This window comes from Macaca nemestrina, chromosome 11 (assembly GCF_043159975.1).
Source record: "Macaca nemestrina isolate mMacNem1 chromosome 11, mMacNem.hap1, whole genome shotgun sequence".
NCBI lineage: Eukaryota > Metazoa > Chordata > Mammalia > Primates > Cercopithecidae > Macaca > Macaca nemestrina.
The window spans coordinates 56767111-56789253 of NC_092135.1; the positions used below are offsets into that span (position 1 = coordinate 56767111).

The 22143-nt window shown below is 43.6% G+C and overlaps 1 protein-coding gene across 10 annotated transcripts in view; it reads left to right on the forward strand.

Moving 5' to 3' along the window:
* The window catches only part of LOC105493193 (tetratricopeptide repeat, ankyrin repeat and coiled-coil containing 1), a 263922-nt gene that overhangs the window by 13083 nt on the left and 228696 nt on the right, over window positions 1-22143 (forward strand). For 2 of the 10 annotated variants that reach the window (XM_071072815.1, XM_071072818.1), the window contains exon 2: window positions 20139-20248. The exons of 7 other annotated variants lie outside the window; for them this stretch is intronic. The gene's annotated coding sequence lies outside the window, so the exon portion shown is untranslated. Of the gene's footprint in view, window positions 1-16573; window positions 17645-20138; window positions 20249-22143 lie in introns of those variants that run through there. One more of the 10 variants, XM_071072816.1, reaches the window with a different exon arrangement.

The following is a 22143-nucleotide window of genomic DNA, read 5'->3' on the forward strand; positions in this document are numbered from 1 at the left end:
CACTCCAGGCTGGGTGACAGAGTAAGACCCTATCTTTAAAAAGTTTAGCAATTAATAGCATATATATACATATATGGTATATGTATATATATAAAGAAGTAACAGCTTAGAGTTTAAAAATTAGTGTTATTAGTATATCAATGGGATGCAAGTTGAATTGATTCCAGGTGTGTTTGGAAAGGTATTCTGAATAGTTGGCGTGGTTAAATGGATATGTTTTCAGTATATCTTGCGACTATAAACCATGTGTCTCTTGGGTAACGTGGCTTGGGTGTTAAACGTTTTTGGTGGTTGAATTTTATTCAGAATGACAAGTGTCTGAGTTGTGATGGTAAACTACTACTCTAGAGTCACTTATTTTTAAAGCACATTTAGGAATGTGCATTCTGTCTGCCTCCGCTCGATACATTTTTAACAGAATATTTTTCTGGTAAATGCTTATGCTAATCTAAAATACAGCCATAAATTCAAGGACACCCTCAGGGTGATAATTTTCTATGTACATTGTCTTAGAAACCCAGACATGTAAATAAAAGTTCCTATCATAGCTAACTTTGCTAACTTAATTTGCTATTTACATTTTTTTTTCCGCCTTGATATCCTTCCAAATGCTAGTTGTATGTCTGGGAAAAGTTAAAGGATTTTGGGAATCTTAATGAAGAATAACTTAGTATATATAAAGAAGCTTTGCATGATGAATGGTAGCTGTCATAAGGCGCTCCCAGCACGTTCTTATATTTAATCCTTTAACCAGCAGGGACACTGTTTTCTGCATTAAAATTTGCCTGTTGTGAATAGTATGGTGACTTGGACAGAGTAAATACTTTGTAACTATAGTTAGTCCATTAAAAATATACATATACACTCCCTTTTTCTCCCCTCTTTAAAAAAACACAAACATATAGGATATGGTAAAAAGGATGATCTTTGAAGCCAGATAAACTTTGGTTTTGTGTTTGGCTCTGCCTATTTACTTGACCTGTTTCTATGTCTGTAGAATGGGGACAGTAATTCCTGTTTCATAGAGTTTATGCCAAGGCCAAAGGCGAAGCCCTGTATGAAAGGCTTAGCACTGTGCGTGGATCAGAGGTACCAAAACCAGCTCATCTTCCACCTTCTCCTCCTCTTACCATACTTTATTTTATTCTATTTTAATTTTATTTGTTTATTTAGTTTTTGAGACAGGGTTTTGCTCTGTTGCCCAGGCTGAAGTGCAGTGGCACAGTCTTGGCTCGCTGTAGCTTCAACCTCCTGGGCTCAAATGATTCTTCTGCCTCAGCCTCCCCAAGAGCTGGGACCACAGGTGTGCACCATCATCTCTACATCAAAATATTTTTTTTCTGTAGAGATGGGATCTGCTGTGTTGCCCAGGCTGGTCTTGAATGCCTGGACTCAAGCAGTCTTCCTGCCTTGACCTCCCAAAGTGTGGGGAGTACAGGCTTGAGCCACTACATCCAGTCCTTACCATATTTTATTTAACATTCTGGATCAGTTGTTAAATTTAAGTTTTTAATTGTTCTGAGTGTTTTAAAAATTGTAAATTTTAAGGTACTTGTTACAGAAGTCCAGATAAGTTCTTGATTTCAAGATAATCTGTATGGGAGTTGGTTGCTTACATTAAAACAATTATATGCCTATAAGAAATGTTTTGAACTAACAAGTAGGACAGTTTTAGATGGTGATATATAAAGGACAAATAAGAGTCAAAAATGGTATTTTATTATTGGCACAAAAATATTGCTAACAAACTCTGGTTTTTATGAAAATCAGTATTTAAAAAATAAATTTTTTTTCTAAGACTGTGAAAACATGTGAAGCTCCTCAGACTTATGTAATGTTTTGCTTGAGTATGGTTTAGAACAATACACTTTATTTAGATGGAGTAAGTCTGTTGTACTGTGCTCAAGTCATACATGCATATTCATTTATGAAATAAATACTACCAACATGAGAGCAGGCTTTTCTAGAGAAGAGGGTGGTCAGTGCTTCCTTCAAGATCCTCACAACGGAGAAATGGGGATTCTCCTTATTACCTTTGTGCCTATTAAAGATGCACGCGAAGGTGGAATTAATATATCCTAAGTTTTGAACAGAAGTGAAGGAACAGTTTGGAGATTGCCTAGATATCTATGGGCCTTGCATTCTTGCCATTTATTGGTAAACCAAAAAGTGTTGTCTTCTATCATCAGCTGTTTCCAAGTCTTGGGCCATTTGGCTTTGAATCTGGCTTGGACAAGAAAAGATCTCAGCTGGGCAAGGACTCACACTGCTCCTTCCCAGATAGTACCTGTTCCTGAGAATGAACTTGATTCCCTACAGACTTTCAAGTCAAGTGGTACTTGAGCTTTTTACACTTTTCCTCTACCATTACAAAGTTTTGTTTATCTCTTCCTTTCTGAAATGTTTTGCTTCAGCGAAACAGGACCCCTGTAACTGTCCCAACTCTACATATCAAAAGCTAAGCCAGGAGGAATCAAAGGGTGTTAGTTCCCCCTTCCATCATGGAAAAAGAGATGCCATTTCTAGGACAGTGATTGAGACCTAAGCCAGTGGAAAATGTAAAGAGACTTTACCTTCTTCACAGGGCTTTCTTGCTTCCTTCATAAGAGTAGTGTTAGCCAACTCAACAAATAGAATTTCCTTATGAGTTTTTTAAAGATAAAAAGTTACCATGAAGGTGGTAACTATTTGACAAATTAGAAACTATTTTCATTTGTCAACGGGTGGTGGAGGTCTTGTATTAATTTTTCCAACAAATGTTTCTTGAGAGCTGGTCATTGTGTCCTTCAGGGTTTGAGGCCCAGTGCTGTGTCTCAGTCTAAGGAGACAAGTGCACACACAGTACCTGCAAGGTGTTAGGGAGTGCGGAAAGAGGAGGAGTAGGGGAGGAGGAGGAGTTGACAGTGGCTGGGGAAAGCTTCAGGGAGGAGGGGGAGGAGGTGAAGGATGCCTAGGACTTTGCCAGGTGGGAAAGAGGGTGAGAGGCTCTCTAGAGAAAAGGAGCACAAGAAGCAGAGGCTGGGTAGCATGAAAATACAAGTGGTGTTTGGGGTGTTATTACTAGAACAGACGGTTTGGGTACAGTGGCAGGGAGAAGAGAGCCAGATTGCAAAGGCCTTGCATGCCAGGCTAAGAAGTGTGGACTTGATCCTGTAAGCAAGTGATAGCTAGCTGTCAAAGGTTTTTCAGCAGGGAGATGATGTAATCAGATCTGTGTGTTGGAGAAAAGCTTTGGCAGCGGTGGTGTGGAGGAGAGACTGGCGTGGGGACAGATGGGCTGCAGAGCTCTCTCTTAGGCTTTTGAAGTAGGTCAGGTGAGAGATGATGTTTGAGGTCTGAATTAGTGGGAGGAAGAGAAGTAATGCCAGTTGAATACCTTTGAGTGTGTGCACTTAAGGTGAAGGTACATTAGCTCATGTAATCTTCACAGAAAAACTTTTCATAGGATGCTGTTTTCATCCTCATTTTGCAGCAAAGGAAACAGACTCAAAGTAACCTAGTTCAGCCAGGATTGAACTTGGGTTTACTGTCCCGTGCCCACCACAGTTTTTAGAACAAGATGTCAAAGAACAAAATTTGAACAAATGAAGCTTTAGAGATTTAATTGTCATTTTTTAGGGGTTAATGAACTAGACAGCACCCAGACTACAAAATAGATGGGCACTCTGCAGGGATGACTGAACAGTGGGTTCTATAAGGCAGCTTGAGCAGGAGCACAGAGATAGCACAGCGCCAAAGGTGGACTGGCTAACCTCAGGTTATTACTTCAGGTTACTTTCCTTGTGTGGGTTAAAGCAAAGGGGATCTCCTTATTTTTGCCAACTCTAGTTGACTGGGCACCCTCCCCCCTTTTTTTCCCTTTTCTTTCAAGACAGAGTCTTGCTCTGTCGCCCAGGCTGGAGTGCAGTGGTATGATCTCAGCTCACTGTAACCTCCACCTCCCAGGTTCAAGCAATTCTCCTGCCTCAGCCTCCCAAGTAGCTGGGATTATAGGCATGTGCCACCGCGCTTGGCTAATTTTTGTATTTTTAGTAGAGACCGGGTTTCACCATGTGGCCAGGCTGGTCTTGAACTCCTGACCTTGTGATCTACCTGCCTTGGCCTCCCAAAGTGCTGCGATCATAGGCATGAGCCACCGCACCCAGCTGACTGGGCCCCCTTTGGATTGGTTGTCGTGAATCTCGTGCTTTTTGAAAACTGTCCTGTTTGGAGATTTGACTATTATTTCTCTCCTGTTTGCTTAGAGGGTCAGATCTTGTAAGCAAACAGCTCAGGTTTTGGTTTGGTGATGTGGAAGCTTTGCATGAATGACTTCATTTGGGTTGATCTGTTGGATCCTAGTGCAGGAGGTCAGTCCAAATCAGTGGCTCCCTATCAATTTTACTTAACAAGAGGGAATGAGAACATGAAGAAGGAGTGCGCATGGTGTATGATTTTTGGACTGGGATGAAATGGAAGCTTCTTTCAGGTTAGAAAAGGAATACTTAGCAGCTTACTGAAGGTAGAGTTTCCAGGTGTGGCAACAAGGTATGGATGATGAACGATACTGTAACAGCACTCTCTCGGGAGGGGAGGGGCAGAGTTTGGGGGCCATCTGGGATACCCAGTTGGAAATGCCCAGTCAGTGGTTGGAAATTTGGCATTCTTGTAGAAACTCCTTTAAGCTAATGATATACCTCCTGGTAGCCATGGACTTAGAATTTATAGGAGGGCATGGGTAATGCCTAAGCATCATCTGGGTCACTTAATTCGGAATGCAGATTTCCAGGCCCTGCCCCCAGGAGGTGCTTCAGTAGGCCTTTGATGGGGTTTGGGGATCTGCACTTATGTCAAGCTCCTGAGTTGAGAGAGAGAGAGAGAGAGAGAGAGACAGGTTCTCACTTTTGAGAAATGTTTGGCTTTCCCAATGGCCTAGGCTGTCTTGTAAATTTCACTTCCTTCAGGGAGCTTTTGATAACTCCTCAAAGAATAGGATGTTGATCTCTGGTAAAAAGCAGCATCTGAGAAAATTGCTTGCTTTTAGGAACCTGAAGGCCGGGCGCGGTGGCTCACGCCTGTAATCCCAGCACTTTGGGAGGCCGAGGCGGGCGGATCACAAGGTCAGGACATCGAGACCACGGTGAAACCCCGTCTCTACTAAAAATACAAAAAATTAGCCGGGCGCGGTTGTGGGCGCCTGTAGTCCCAGCTACTCGGGAGGCTGAGGCAGGAGAATGGCGTGAACCCGGGAGGCGGAGCTTGCAGTGAGCCGAGATCGCGCCACTGCACTCCAGCCTGGGCGACAGAGCGAGACTCCGTCTCAAAAAAAAAAGGAACCTGTGTACATTCATATTTAATTCTGCCAAGGATGCTTTTTAGTTTTTTGAATTAACACTCAAAAATAACAAGTCCTCAAAATTAGGTTTGTTCTTTTGTCTTAAGTGGACATTTGGCAAGAGATTTCTAGTGAAGCTTGATTCTGAGTACTTTTCTCATGTATTAAAAAGAGGCTGGAAGAGGGAACCGGGGACATGGAGAATGAGGAGGGATAGCCTGAGGTTCTTGGTTTGCCGAGGAGTGGCCTAGGTTGTTACTGATTAAGAAGTCACTGGCCAACATGGGGAAACCCTGTCTCCACTAAAAAAAAAAAAAAAAAAAAAAAAAAAACAAATAATAGCCAGGCGTCGTCGTAGGTGCCCGTGATACTAGTAACTCAGGAGGCTGAGGCAGGAGAATCGCTCGAACCCAAGAGGTGGAGGTTGCAGTGAGCCGAGATTGCACCACTGCCCTCCAGCCTCAGAGACAGAGCAACACTCCGTCTCCAAAAAAAAAAAAAAAAAAGTCACTGAAGGCTGGGTACGGTGGCTCATGCCTGTGATCCCAGCAATTTGGGAGGCTGAGGTGGGTGGATTGCTTGAGCTCCCAGCCTGGGCGACATGGCAGAACCCCATCTCTACAAAAAATACAAAAGTTAGCTGGCTGTGGTGGCACACACCTGTAGTTCCAGCTACTTGGGAGGCTGGGGTAGGAGCATCACTTGAGCCCAGGAGTTCAAGGCTACAGTGAGCTGTGATCACGCCACTGCACTCCAGCCTGTGTGACAGAGCGAGACCCTGCCTCAAAAAAAAAAAAAAAAAAAAAAAAAGAAGAAAAAAAGAAGTCACTGAAAAGTACTCAATTCCTTGAAATCCGGGTTGTAAATCCAATCACTCATTCATTAGACCATTTGCTTATAATTAGTCCTAACCAGCCTAGCTTCCCCTTCCCCTCTGTCATGCATGTCTTTTTCTCAGGAGTAGAAGCTTTGAAGCCAGACAGACTGGGATTAGGTCCCAGTTTAGTTCCTTTACCCCACTGTGACCCTAGACAGGTTACACAGCCTCCCTGAGCTGCTTTCTGTGAATTTGGAATGTGGGAAGGTAGTTTTGGGAATGGAGTGGATAAAATCAGAACACCTGGACTTGAGCTAGTGCCACTCTGAATCTTGGGCGGGAAGGTGAAGGCTGGGCGTCTGCCTGGTTCATTCAGCACACATTATAAGTGCCTACTTATTCAGCTAGAGAGTGTATTTAGGGTTGATCGTGTGCATTGCTTTACATTACCTACTTTACTCTAATTTTCCTCCAGAGTTGGAGGGAATTTTTGTGTGGTTGTGGTTGATGGTTATCAAGAAAAAGTGGCCAGGTGTGGTGGCTCACAAGTATAATCCCAGCACTTTGGGAGGCTGAGGTAGGCAGATCACCTGAGGTCAGGAGTTCAAGACCAGCCTGGCCAACATGGCGAAACCCCATCTCTCCTAAAAAATACAAAAATTAGCCAGGCGTGGTGGTGGGTGCCTGTAATCCCAGCTACTCAGGAGTCTGAGGCCGGGAGAATTGCTTGAACCTGGGAGTTGGAGGTTGCAGTGAGCCAAGATCGGGCCACTGTATTCCAGCCCGAGTGATAGGCAAGACCCTATCTCAAAAAAAAAAAAAAAAGATAAAGTGTTTTCGTTTTGTTTTCAACTTGTGTGTCTTTTTTGTTGGTATCTTGCTACCCTTGGGATAATTTTTGCTTGTCTCTCCGAGTAAGCAAGGTTTGGGTTCATTAACTGCTTGCTGCTGATTAGTTCATTTTTCCGACGTGAGAGAGAGGAGTATCTTCCTTTGTTTTCCCCTCCACCTTTGCTAAATGCCATTACTACTTCCTGTTGCAATGACAGGGCTTCCCAGCTCCCAGCTTCTTTTCCTTAGTCCCCATCCTGTTGGGGAGGACACAGGAGGAAGTCGGCTTGCTCACTGATTGGTTTGTTCAGTCACTTAACAGGAGCCAATTGAGCCCTCACTCTAGGCCAGGCTGTGTGCTAAGTGCTAGTCTAATTCAGCCCTCTTGAAGGCCTTAAGAGGGAGCAGGCATTCTTTCTTCCTACCTCATGGGTTTTTGCAGGTGAGCCTCTGTACCTCCCCCCAGGTCTCATGGCAGGCTGACTGGACCCATGCTGCCTCAGGTCTCATGGCAGGCTGACTGGATCCCTGCCGCCTCCTGTGGTGCTGCCCTCCTCACCCACTCCTTGCCCACTCTCACTATCAGCTTCCTAATAGGCATTTCCTGGGGCGACTATATCTGACCCAAATTGGTTATTTCGTAGATCCTTTAGGGGTCCTGGTCCAAAGGTCAATTTTAGTGAGTGGTATGGGGACTGTGGAGTTGCAGGATGGGGAGAGAAATGTGGGCCATAGCTGACAGTGTTCACAGGGACAGCACAGCAGGGGAAATAAGCCTCACTATTGCAGCTGCTGAGACTGCACGTCCTGTTCATTTTGAATGGCCCCTCAAAGACACCCCCTGAGGATGCTAAATGCAGATTTATGGATGCTGTTGGCAGAATTTGCCTGTTTATAATACTTTTTAGGGGGGCCCTGAGCAAGGTGGCTCATGCCTATAATTTCAGTACTTTGGGATCTCACCTGGCTCCACCATGATTTGGGAACAGGCATTTAAGTTTAGCAATTCAGGCCAGGCACGGTGGCTCACGCCTGTAGTCCCAGCACTGTAGGAGGCTGAGGTGGGAGGATTGCTTGAGCTCAGGAGTTTGAGAGCAGCCTGGCAACGTAGTGAGATCTCATCTCTACTAAAAGTTAAAAAAAAAAAAAGAAAAAAGAAAATCAGCTGAACGTGGTGGCTCATGCCTGTAGTCCCAGCCACTTGGAAGCCTGAGGTGGGAGAATCGCTTGAGCCTGCAAGATCGAGGCTGCAGTGAGCCGTGATTGTGCCACTGCACTCCAGCTTGGGCAACAGAGCAAGACTCAGTCTCAAAAAAAAAAAAAAAAAGAACTTTTTTGTTTTCAGCCATTTTAGTCCTACATTTTAGATTATTTTTGACTGACTTTTTGGGAGACTGTCGTGCCCTTAGATTATCCATAATAATTATGAAGATGTCAAGTCCCTTAGGACAGCATATTAACTTTCAGCATAAAAACATGCATCGGAACAGCATAACGGAAAGATCAGTGATTCTGGAGTAAAGTAGACTTGGTTTCAAATTCCAGCCATCCTCTAATGCCCTTGGATAAATTTCTTCATGGCCTTAGTTTCTTCATCTGTAAAATGGGGATTTTTTTTGTTGTTGTTTTTAAAGACGGAGTCTCACACTGTCACAGGGGCTAGAGTGCAGTGGCACAATCTTGGCTCACTGCAACCTCTGCCTCCTGGGTTCAAGCAATTCTCCTGCCTCAACCTCCTGAGTAGCTAGGATTACAGGCCCCCACCACCATGCCCAGCTAATTTTTTGTATTTTTAGTAGAGATGGGGTTTCACTATGTTGGCAAGGCTGGTCTTGAACTCCTGACCTCGTGATCCGCCCGCCTCGGCCTCCCAAAGTGCTGGGATTACAGGCGTGAGCCACTGCGCCCAGCCAAAATGGGGATCATTTTACAAGGTGAGAAATAATGTTTGTACAGTACTTTTAGAGTAGCTCCTAGCACATAATAGATGTTCAGAAGTTCCCTCCTTGTTTGATTCAACAGGAACCAAATTGTATCAAACTGTAGGCAGTTAAAAGGATGAATAACATGTGCTTTCTATCCTGGAGGAACTTAAAATCTAGTGGGCGAGGCTGACACAAGAATTTGTCCTGAGGAGGTTAAGTGCCAAGACCCAGGTTGAGGCTGGAGCAGAGCACAGGAGCATTTCCTCTGCCTGGAGGGTTGGGAGAGCCTTCCGGGAGGAGGTTATGTCTAAGCTCTGTCTTGAGGGATTGAGTAAGAATTCACTTAAGCAAGCAAGGTGGGATGGGTTGTAGCCAAAGCAACGGCATGAGCAATGGGTGGAGTATTTAGGAGGACTATACACAGTCAGGGATTGGCTGGATGGAATAGTGTGAAGCAGGAATTCCTAGGAAATTAACCTAGAGAGCCTGGTAAGTGTGAACTTGCTGGTGGGCCTTGTGTACTTTGCTGGAGAATTTAGGGTTAGGGGCTGGGTGCTGTGGCTCACACCTGTAATCCCAGCGCTTTGGGAGGCCAGGGTGGGTAGATTGCCCAAGCTCAGGAGTTCGAGAACAGCCTGGGCAACATGGCAAACCCTCTTCTCTACAAAAAATACAGAAACTATATGGACATAGTGGCGGGTGGCTCTAGTCCCAGCTAGTGAGGAGGCTGAGGTGGGAGGATTGCTTGAGCCCGGGAGGTGGAGGTTGTGGTGAGCCGAGATCGCGCCACTGCACTCCAACCTGGGTGACGGAGCCAGATCTTGTATCAAAAAAAAAAAAAAAAAAAAAAAAAGTAGAAAAACATCAGGGCTAGATATCAAAGGTAGTTTAGGGATTAAACTACACTGTTACTGATTAATAATACTTACATGTAAATTTCCTGTTTTGATAGGAAGATGTAGAATTTGCTAGGAAAGAAAATAAAAATATGAGGAAAAATAATATATACATAGTATTAATAACATACTCATGCGTTTTTACAGTGCACAGCCTGATGAAGTAAATTTTGGTACATCCATATGATGGGGTGATATGCAGATGTTAAAAGAATGAGGTAGGTTTATGTGTGCTCTTAAGGAAAATTTTCCAAGAATATTATTAAACAAAGAATATATATGCATAGAATATCTTTAGAAGTATATATATAAGAGGCTGGGCACAGTGGCTTACGCCTGTAATCCCAGCACTTTGGCAGGACAAGGCAGGTGGATCACGAGGTCATCCTGGCTAATGCAATGCGGTGAAACCCCATCTCTACTAAAAATACAAAAAGAAATTAGCTGGGTGTGGTGGCGGGCGCCCATAGTCCCAACTACTCGGGAGGCTGAGACAGGAGAATGGCGTGAACCCGGGAGGCTTGCAGTGAGCCAAGACCATGCCACTGCACTCCAGCCCGGGCGATAGCAAGACTCTGTCTCAAAAATAAATAAATAAATAAAAGAAAATATTGTAAAGAAATGACTAACACTATACATTTTCAGGTGAGCTGGAAACCAAGTGGCAGAACATAAAAATAACCTGTGCTACTGCAGTGTCATAGTATTATGCATAATGCTAGATTATTTCATGCTCTGACAATAACACCATTCATTCATGGGGGTTTTTAGAGTTTTCACCTTTCACATACATTATTTCAGTCAAAATTAATCACTCCGCCATCTGTGCTCTCACATCAGTTAAAATATTTTAAGAATTATAAATGTTAAATGATGTTATATAAAGTTTGGAAAGTGAGAGAAAAGAGTAATATACGTTTAGGCTGGGTGCGGTGGCTCATGCCTGTAATCCCAGCACTTTGGGAGGCTGAGACAGGCAGATAGCTTGAACCCAGAAGTTTGAGACCAGCCTGGGCAACACAGTGAGACCTCATCTCTAGAAAAAATACAAAAATTAGCTGGGCATGGTGGCGTGCACCTGTAATCTCATCTACTCAGTAGGCTGAGGTGGGTGGATGGCTTGAGCCCAGGGAGGTAGAGGCTGCAGTGAGCTGTGATCACACCACTGCACTCCATCCTGGGCAACAGACTGATACCCTGTCTCAAAAAAAAAAGTGTTTAAATGCAGCAGCCATGATTTTATTATCTTCCTTCTTTCCCTTCTCTTCTTTGCCTATGCCTTAAAAATATATAGCTGTAGGCTGGGCGCGGTGGCTCAAGCCTGTAATCCCAGCACTTTGGGAGACCGAGACGGGCGGATCACGAGGTCAGGAGATCGAGACCATCCTGGCTAACCCGGTGAAACCCCGTCTCTACTAAAAAATACAAAAAAAAAAAAAAAAAAAAAAAACCTACTAGCCGGGCGAGGTGGCGGCCGCCTGTAGTCCCAGCTACTTGGGAGGCTGAGGCAGGAGAATGGCGTGAACCCGGGAGGCGGAGCTTGCAGTGAGCTCAGATCCGGCCACTGCACTCCAGCCTGGGCTACAGAGCGAGACTCCGTCTCAAAAAAAAAAAAAAAAAAAAATATATATATATATATATATATATAACTGTAGCTAAGGTATACATGTACTTATAGGCTTTTCTGTGTAATGTATTTCTTTTTTTTCTTTTTTTGAGACAGAGTCTCGCTGTGTCTCCCACGCTGGAGTGCAGTGGTATGGTCTCGGCTCTCTACAAGTTCCGCCTCCCGAGTTCACGCCATTTTCCTATCTCAGCCTGCTGAGTAGTGGGACTACGGGCGTCCGCCACCACGCCCAGCTAATTTTTTCTTTCTTTCTTTCTTTTTTTTTTTTTTTTTTGTATTTTTAGTAGAGACGGGGTTTCACCGTGTTAGCCAGGATGGTCTCTATCTCCTGACCTTGTGATCTGCCCGCCTTGGCTTCCCAAAGTGCTGGGATTAGAGGCGCGAGCCACTGCTCCCAGCCTGTGTAATGTATTTCATGCGTTTCCGCAGGTGCTGTGTGGTTGTCCTCCTTAGCTTTTAAATAGCTGCTGTTTTGTGGAACATTGTGATTACTTCACTGTACTTCACTGGCATCTTTACTTTTGTGTTCTCCATCAGAGCTGCGTTCATGCTCATCTCTTCCTAGACTCCTGGGGGTGGAATGACCTCTTGTCATTAGAATCAGGGCAGAGAGAAAATACTTAGCAAGTATGTCTGAAGGAATAGATGTGCCTTCTGAGCTTTATAACAGCATTTTAAGGTATAGGTAAATATGAGCAGTTTTCAGCCAAGGAAAGGAGTCAGACAGCCTTCCCAAAGTCACACAGCGGCTATGTGGAAGTGGGTGAACTGAAACTTCAGTTCAGTTCTCCTAACCCCAGCAAAGCACTTGGCATTGTTTTGTTGTTGTTGTTTTGTTGTTGTTGTTGTTGTTTTGTTTTGTTTGTTTTGGAGGCGGGATCTCGTTCTGTCAGGCAGGAGTGCAATGGTGTGATCGGCTTACTGCAGTCTTGACCTCCTAGGCTCAAGCAGTTCTTCCACCTCAGCTTCCTGAGTTGCTGAGATTACAGATGCATGCCACCACACCCGGCTGATTTTTGTATTTTTTGTAGAGACAGGGTTTCGCCATGTTGCCTAGGCTGGTTTTGTACCCCTGCTCTCAAGTGATCTGGCATGAAATACTGTGCCCGCCCTTATTTTTTATTGTTTTTTAAGGCTAGTCAGGTGAAGCAGTGGGAATGGGAAATCCTCTGTTCTTAAGAAATAAAACATGGGCATCGGCTTTCTCTCCCTTGAACTTTCAACTCTTAAATTTTCTTGTTAAATTTTTAAAAAGTTAATTTCTAAAGCCATCTTCTGGTTTGTCTGAAGAGAAGACATTACCTTTTGTCCTGAATTCTCTCCCTCGAACTTTCTCTCCCTCAAATTTTCAACTCTTTAAATTTTCTTGTTAAATTTTTAAAAAGTTAATTTCTAAAGTCATCTCCTGGTTTGTCTGAAGAGAGGACATTACCTTTTGTCCTGAATTGCTTTTATTCCATAACAAATAGTATTTCAATGCCTTCTGTATGAATGTATGTTCTGAGGTTTCAAATACCTACAGTGTGTATTTGACACTATCACTCTGGTCATTTAAAGAGTACTTAAAAATTTAAATCATTTTAATATGAAAACCCTTTCTCATGGTTTGGACCATGCACTAATGCACTAGTATCTCTAGTGCACTATACATATCTGATTTTCACTTTCCAGGAGGGATTTCTATCTCAGAGTAATGGAGATTATAACTATCAATGGATCCTAATCTTTTTTATTTTGTGGTTTCTGAATAATAGAATTGTTTTGCAATTCACTATAGAAGCAAGAATCTCTTTTGGGGTGAGAGGTGGTGCATAGGAGCAGAGGAGAAGGGATATATAGGAATAGAGTGATATATTTTATTTTACTATTTTTTCTTTATATTTTTTAGAGACAAGGTCTTGCACTGGTGCCCAGGCTGTAATGCAGTGGTTCATAGCTCACTGCATCCTCCAACTCGGGCGGGTCAAGCAATTTTCCTGACTTAGCCTCCTGAGTAGCTAGGACTATAAGCGAGTACCACCACACCTTGCTAATCTTTTATTTATTTTTTGTAGATATGGGGTGTCTACTTGCCTAGGCTGGTCTGCAGCCCTTAGGCGCAAGCCATCCTCCTCCCTTAGCTTCCCCAAGTGCTGGGATTACAGATGTGAGCCACCACACCTGCATAGAGTGATACATTTTAAGAGTACAAGGTAGATTAGTCCTCACTGAGAATGAAAAGAATCAAATCTAGGTGTTCGTGTCTCAATTTGAGATCTTCATGTTGCCAAAAGTTGAGTTAGTTTTGATTTGCAACTTTTTAAAACTTTGTAATCAAGTTGATTTATTTGTGGGTATCGTAATACTATTTTGCCAAATCATAAATGGTTACCTTTACTGCATTGGGATTTGAGAATATACTTTAGGTTTTAAAGTTGCAATCTTGGCATCATGTATGAATTATCTCACAAAATAATTACTGTTAGGAGAAAGAACTGATCTGATTTCTTCTTTTTAAACCAGTGATACTAAAGGTGTATTTAAGCCTGTTTTGAGTTTGTTGAAACATTTGAAGCATCACTCCAAAGTGGAAAGATGGAAGGCTTGGAGCTAGACAGAGCTGAGTGTGAATTTAAATTTTTGCCATTTCCAAACTAGCCATTTATGGGGCTGTTCTTTGCTTTGTTTGTTGTGAGGATTAAAGGAGATAATGGGTGTAAGATACCTATGCCTTGTCTAGTTAAGTGTTCAGCAAATACTAATTCTCCCCCAGCTATTATAGTGAGATGGGGATTCCCTGTGTTTGCATAAGGTTGTCCTGTAGCTCTTTCTGTATTTACATATGTGATCTAGTCTTGAAGGTGGCTGGCTGGGGGGGCTTAGTGTTGTGTGTTGAAAATTGCTAGAAACTGAGAGTTGGTTATTATATTGCCATTGAACTTTCTGTGTAATGGATGGTTACCATGTGTTTGTGTTATTCTCTGGTAAAAGGCACTTTTTATACCAGTGGAGTGTAAATTCCAATGTGAAAACTTTCATCTTTGAAAACCCTGAGCTAGACTCCTGTTATCAGCCACTCCAGCGTTATCTGGCGCTAGAGGCTAACCAGATCCCATTAGGCAATCCTTCCCCTCCCTGTAGCACATTGCCTGAGGGCGGGACTCTTGGAAACTTCAAACTGAGGCTCCACATTGCTGTCATTGCTTAAGATCTCCCCTGGGTTTTTATGGAATGGGATAATGAGAAACCTTCCAGGCAGAGGGGCAGTCTTATACCTGTCTCCATTCATTTTGCCTCCCTTCCTCCTCCCTGCCTCCATTTAAATCTTTCCTGTTCTTTAAACCCTATGATTCTCAGGATGCTTCCCCAGACAGCTCTTAATTCCACCCTTCTGTCTGTATTAAACATATTAGCACTGACACCCACTGCCTTACCCATTGCCTTGACCTTTTTGATGCTCATCTCGGATTACAGCCGACCTGAGGGCATCTACCAGCCAGCCTGCCGTGTCCTGTGCATCTCTGGCCTGGCCCAGCCTTGGGTGCACTCTGCCTGATTCACAGCAACTGATTCTGTTTCTTCTTTGTCAGATCCAACACTCTTTGTCTTGGAAGAATTCTCTGTAAGGTTTTCCACACAGCAGCCTTCTCTCCATTACTTTTAGAAAGAAACGACAAAAGTAACTTAAAAATAACTTGGTGGCTGAATGTGGTGATTCACACCTAAAATCCCAGCACTTTGGGAGGCCAGAGTGGGAGGACTGTTTGAGCCCAGGAGTTTGAGACCAGCCTGGGCAACATAGTAAGACCCCCCAAGTCTGCAAAAAAATACCAAAATTATTTGATAGCTGGGTGTGGTAGTATGTGCCTGTGGTCCCAGTTACTTGTGAGGCTGAGGTAGAAGGATCACTTGAGCCTAGGAGGTTGATGCTGCAGTGAGCCGAGATCTCATCACTGCACTCCAACCTGGGTGACAGTGACAGCCTGTCTCAAAACAAAAGCAAAACTTGGTATATGTCTTCTTTAAGTGTTTTTCTTTTCACATACATATGTTAAATAAATGCCATACTTTTTGTTGTATAACTTGATATTTTTGTACACACATAGTGTATTATAGTAGTATGCATTCTTCTAGAAATGATTTCTAGTGATTGCATGTAATTCATTTTCCAGCCTGTAGGTGTAACGTAATTTTTTCAACTATTTACTTATTACTGAATTTTAAATAACACTGCGGTGAACATTATTCTAGTTTTATTGAATGACTTACAGCAATTAACTGTGTGAAATTAACTATATATAGTAGTTTATTTCAATACATTTGTGGAATATGTTCATCTTATTAGTATCTGAGTAATTTATACCATGGTCCAGAACCGAGCTAGGTGTCAGGGGTACACGTAGACATAAGTATTATAGTACTAAGGATAAAACAATGTGTATACCAATAGGAAGGGATGTCAGCTACTTAAGTAAATAGACTTTAATTATTTAGATAAAATAGGCATGAAAGAACTTTAATGTATGCAAATTTATAAAACATCAACCAGCAGCTATTTATACCTCTCCATGTGTGGGGTGGTGGGAGTAGGGCACTGAGATGCAGACTGTGGCAAAAAAAAATCTACCTTCTTTATGGACTGTAGCAAAACAATCTACCTGATTTATGGTTACCTGACATGGTCTCTGAAGAGAGTGGGGACAGAAAGATGTAGACCTGGGTAGCTTTGGAAAATGATGTTTTGACTATAAACTATTAAAACTACCAAAAAAAGAAAAAACTGCGTATAAACGCTGTACTCTAGTGGGTAAAGTTTCTCATGGGACACAGGTTGACAGTTGCAACACTGCTTTACATATGTACAAGGGTAAAACAAATACTGAAGGGGTGGTAGATGGAGAGAGCCAAGTTTCCCACAGCTGGAGAGGAAAGTCAAAGGTATGCAAGGAAGGAAGGCTAGAACGAACCTGTGGGACTGTGTTAAAGTCAGAAACCTCAATGTGAACTTAGGTTTAGCTTCACATAGATACAGAAGTAATTATATTTTCGTGTGTATTCATGGATTAGGACACACATGTATTTCCTGGATCTGTTCACTGAAAGAACTTAGAAGCAATAACACCCCGGTAGCAAAAAGTATACCCAGATCTTGGTTCCTAAATTCCATTATCTAACCACAGTAAGCAGGACTCCACGAAGAAATGGATAATTATAGGTCTGGGGCATCTTGCATTGTCCAAAAATAAGGAAGTGCTCATGAAACAAAGGATGTGGGCGTGTCTGAAGGCCATACCAGCCAACCTCAAAGAGCTCCTAATAGCCAAAGCTGGAATAATTTGAGCAACAAAATAAATACTAGGATGTACTGCATTATAGTCCAATGTATAAAACAAATATACCTGCACATAACTCTATCCTGGGAGAAGAGACTTCCTTATAGAAGAAATTTCAAGTAATGTTTGCAGATACCTCCCCCTTCACTAGCTAGGCCTTAATCCTCCGTACTCCTTGAGTGTGGACTGAATTTAGTGACTCACTTCTAAGAAACAGAGTGTGGAGAGGTGGCGAAAAAGTAAATTTACAGTGGAGACACCTGACAGACACTACCTTGGTCAAGTAATCAAAGTTTAACACAACCAGCAGTAAACCATGTTCAGACATGAAGAAAAGTTTCACTTTGGGAGAATTGCTTGAGGCCAGGAGTTTGAGACCAACCTGGGCAACATAGTGAGGCCCCATCTCTACAAAAATTAAAATTTAAAACTTAGCTGGGTGTGGTGGTGTGCACCTGTAATTCTAGCTACTTGGGAGGCTGAGGTGGGCACATTGAGGTTCCAGTGAGTCGTGATTGTGCCACTGCACTCTAGCCTGGGGGACAGAGTGAGAACCTGTCTCAAAAAAAGAAAAAAGAAAAAAGAAAAAAGTTAAAAGAAATATACAGGGAATACTGACATACCCCCATCTAGATTCTATAATTAAGATCATGCAATCTGGGCTTTATTACATATCTACCCATCACACCATCTTATTTCAAAAAGTATTTCAAAGTAAATTGCAAACATCAGTACATGCAACCCCCCAGCCCCCACCCCCCAACAAAAATTTGTTTAAAATGTAGTTTCTACCTTCTCTGCCAAGGTTGTTGTGCAGCACCTACCAGCCACAGCACAGTTGACGCTATGTGATTGTGTCCTGTTGAGCCTCGAGGAGGATGGGAAATTGGAGAGGATGTAGGTGATATAGGCACGTTCCGAGGTGAGCACAGATGTGTGTGATCGGGTGACCCACTTGACTGACATGGATCTATACTTGTGGGCGCTGGGGGCATCATGGGATCAGTGAAGATCCAGAAAATAGCAGCTGTTTTCTGACACGAAGGCAGCTTTAAGGATGATGAGAAGGGATGGTGAGTCTGCTCTGGGACAGAACTGAGCTACTAAAGTTGTAATAATGTAGAGTGCCCGAGCATTTATTTGGGGAGAGCCAAAGGCCTGCCTCACCATGCCATTCTCCCCTCCCCTCTGATCCCTTGGGAAAATAAATAGAGCGGGAGGAGAGAGGGTTTAGCTCAGGAAGGGGCAGGAACACTGATCAGCTCATCAATCAGGAGAGTGCAATTATGCAGAAAGGACAGAAATCACTCCCTGAAGGCCACAGACTTGGGGATTTGCCCAGAAGAAGACCTTACAGCTGCTAACAGTAGCCCTATTCAGTTGGGGTGCATAATGATTTTAAAACTAATCAGGAACCAAAGCCTGAGGCTGGGGACAAGCACAAATATCTTGTTGACAGAGCAAACATCTAGATTTTGTCAGATAGGAAGTTTCCGAGGAGGTCAGAGTGATGTCATGGTGTGCACTAAGCTTTCATCCTTAAACAGATGGGCCCCTGAGGTACCATCTGCAGCTCCCTGGGGCCCTTCAAAATGACTTCCTATAAATTAAATTGTCCTAAATTGGTATCGAGAAATTAGTGTGGTAGCCATATACCAGAAGCAAAACTAGACAAAGGAAGGAAATTTCCATGGAGTTACCCGTTTCCTTTTCCTCCCTTGCTTTATAAATAGCAAGGGAGGTTTATTATTTTGGTCAACTTTCTTGGTTAGCACGTGAATATTATTGCCTCCCCCAAATAGCCATCCAAGGTAAACTTCCCTTTCTCCTCTTAAGCTGGGACAACTGCATTTATCCCTACCTAAGCCAGCGTCAGCTGGATATTTTTCATAAACTGTCTTGCTATTTTGGGCCTTCTGTTTTTGTTGAGGAGGAAGTAGTGGTTTTGTTTCTGGTTTTTTCTTTCATCAAAGGGATGTTTGTTCTGGAAGGGCAAGGGGAGGGGATTCTTCTCAGTCTAGATCAGAGGGAGAAAATGTTCGACATCCTATGTAAGTGACTGATGATGAGTCTTAATTGGTGAAACATTTCAGAACAGAAAGTGGGTCCACTGTACTCATCCTTTTATTTATTCAACACTTACTGGCACTTCGATTTGCAATGGACGATATAGCCTCTGTTCTCAGGGAGACAATCAAAAAATAGCAAAGTAAAGTTTACATAGGTGTGAGTGGAATATTAGAGAAGCTGGGGCAGGGGGTTCAAGGAGGGGGTAATTTTTCTTTTTTGAGATGGAATCTTACTATGTTGCCCAGGCTGGTCTCTAACTCCTGGGCTCAAACGATCCTCCCACCTCAGCCTCCCAAATAGCTGGGATTACAGGCGTGGGCCTCCATGCCCAGCAGGAGGTGATTCTGTCTCAAGGGAGTAGCCAGGTGAGGTGGGAGTTGGGTTGGGGTAGGGGGGACCACCCTAGCCAAGGCATGGAAGGTGAACTGGGTGGTGTGTGTGGGTAAGTGGATGCAGTGTGGGATGTGGCAGGGAGCTGTGAAGAAGGTTGGCTTGGAACAGGAGTGAAGACCAAAAGCCGGGGGAGGTACTTGTGGGTAAGTGGGTAGGCTAGGCACCCAGGCGGGAAGCTGGGCTGTTAGCACATCAAGCCTGCTGGCTTCTGTTATCTGAGTAAAATGGGAAGAAAGGGCATTTGCTAGAGTAGGGAGGAGGAGAATGATAAAAGTTTGAAACAGTGGTTGCAGGGAGTGGGAGGAGGGCCTTTTAAAATATTAAGGTCTTTTGAATTAAGAGGATTCAAGTGCAGTGGCATCTTTCTGCACGGTGATGCAATTTCTGTGGTCTTTTGGGCCCAGGGTGTAGGTAAGGACAAGCTGAGTTGTGTTATTAGTTCCCTTGGATTTGGCTAAAGAAGAGGGTTGCAGACAATTGAGAGTGCTGGTAAGGGGGTGATTGGTGGCGGGGTCCACACTGTGGGAATGAAGAAGGGGATATACTCAAGGGACATCTGAGAGCAAGGACCTCAGGAGGGAGGGAGGGGGTGTGCGAGCCAGAAGGATGTGCCAGAAGGAGGCTGTGGTCACGAAGCAAGAGTATGGAAATATGGCTTCTGACTGAGGTGTGACCCTGGGAATGGCTGGCCAGAGTCAAGAGCCAGGGATCAGAGCTCAAGTGCAGGCGTAATGAGAACATCTGCTGTCAGTGACCCTGCGCTGGGCACTGCCCTAAGTGCTTTGGACTATTTATTCAATCAGCCCCACTAATAGGTACTATTATTTATTGCCGTTTACAGGTGAGGCAGCTGAGGCCCAGAGAGGTGAAGTAATTGCTCAGGGTCATGGAGTTAATAAATGATGGAGTGCAGCTTCTAACCCAGGTTGCCTCCTCTGCTCTTGTTCCTTCAGGAGCTGACTACTGGGCAGGAACGTCTCTCAGGAGAAAGAGTGGAAGAGAAAATTGTGAACTAAGGCCCCCTGCCCCCTTTTCCTGTTGCATGTGAAGTTGTCAAAAATAGGTAGGTGATGGCTGAGGATTGGGGTAGAGTGTGGTATGGCTGTGAGTAGTGACTCAGAGGGATGAATCTTTACATGAGGTTGGAAGAGAGATGGGCTGTAGAACGTCCAGTCTTTCCACCTGCCCAGAGCCACTGGTGAACCAGCACCTCCAGGGGAGAGAAACCCTGTCAAAAGCAGAGATGGGGGAGTTAGTGTTTAATAGGTACAGAGTTTCAGTTGGGGAAGACGAAAAACTTTTTATAGGTGGATAGTGCTGATGATTGCAGAAGGATGTGCTTAGTGCTGCTGGACTATATACTTAAAAATGGTTAAAATGGTAAATTTTATGTCTATTTTATCACAATGAAAAAAAGGTGGTGGAGGGAGGGAGTAATAATCACTACCATTTATGAAACCCTTTCCTGGTACAAAATGGGCACTTATTAAATATTTGAATGTGTGCTGGGGATTTTGCTAAGTGCTTTACGTGTATTTTCATTTAATCCTCACTTTCAGAGATGAGGTAAGCTCTGCTCTGCAGATGAGGAATCTCAGGTTTAAAGGGATTAGGCAACTTGCCCAAGGTCATGTACATCCAGAAATGGTAGAGGCTGGGCTCAACCAGATCCTCATACTCCAAAGCCCTTGCTCCTAATTGTTAGGGAATTGAACAGTGGACAGAAGATTCCAGAGTCTGTGGGGGAAGGGAGAGGGGGTTGTTGATGGAGGGAGGATCTGGGATAGGGAAATGCTGGGTGAAAAGAGAAGGGGTGGGGATGGAGGAGCAGCTAGACCAAAGGAATGAGAAGTCAGATGGACAGGACCATCCTCCAGTGTCCAGACTGGGCATGCGCTGTCATGGAACTGGCAAAAAGTTCGAGTAACACAGACTTGTTCTCAGAAAGCTGATCGTGAATTTAGGTGCATGAACACAGGGAGGAGGAGGCAGTGAGGAGGACTGAGTATTTTTCTGATGCTGACAGACCAAATGCCAAGGGTGAGGGTAAATCATGGCCAACTACCTGGCTTTGTAGATGATCAGCAAACTGCAAATATCTTGCCACAGATTTTGTTTTTTAGCAGAATGGTGTGAAATACATACACAAGGAAACAGATTTTATCCGACTCCTTCACAAAGATTTTGAGGTCGTAACCTATAACTCCTAAGGCGTGGCCAATGGTATTTGTGATCCTCTGGGTGCAAATGTGGGTTTGTCTCAGATACTTGGGTTTAGTGAGGTGTTTGTGAGCTGCTAAGGAGGGAAATGCGCTCTTGAGAGTTTCTGTTACTTTTATGTGTTTACTTTGGGTTCAGCAGGATTCTTTCACTGTCTTGCTGGTGGTTCTAAAATCTGTGCTAAAAGCAGGCTGCCTGAGCAGTGCTTTCTGTGTAATAGAGGTGACCGTAGAGAGTGTGGTTCTGTGATTATATAATAATTTTGAATAAATAAAAAGATGTCTCATGGCAGGTCCTATAAGGGCAGCCTGGAAGCGACATCATGAGGGATTAAGTTGCACTGCAGCTGAATCTTGCAGCTATCAGACATGCAGCAGTATGTCAGCTGTAACCTCCAGGTGTAAATAGACTTCATCAGCATCGCTGGAAAGTGCTGGGAGGATCCAGAGTACTGCGGGATGCTGCAGAACTTTGTTCCTGGCTGTGGTAGGTTTTTAACCCCTGTAGCTGGCTGGATCTATGGAGCTTTACATAGTGTATTTCAAGGAAAGGTAGAGGGTGTATGTGCTCACTGGTGCCAAATTCAGATTGATCGTTTTACTGTTTCCATTTCTGCCCCTTTTCCCCAGCTAAGAAACAGGAGCTAGGTGGAATTTGCCTTAAAATGAAAATAGGACTAAGGTAATGATAACAGAAATAGCCCTTTGTTTTGGGAAATAGTAATGGCTAACCTTATAA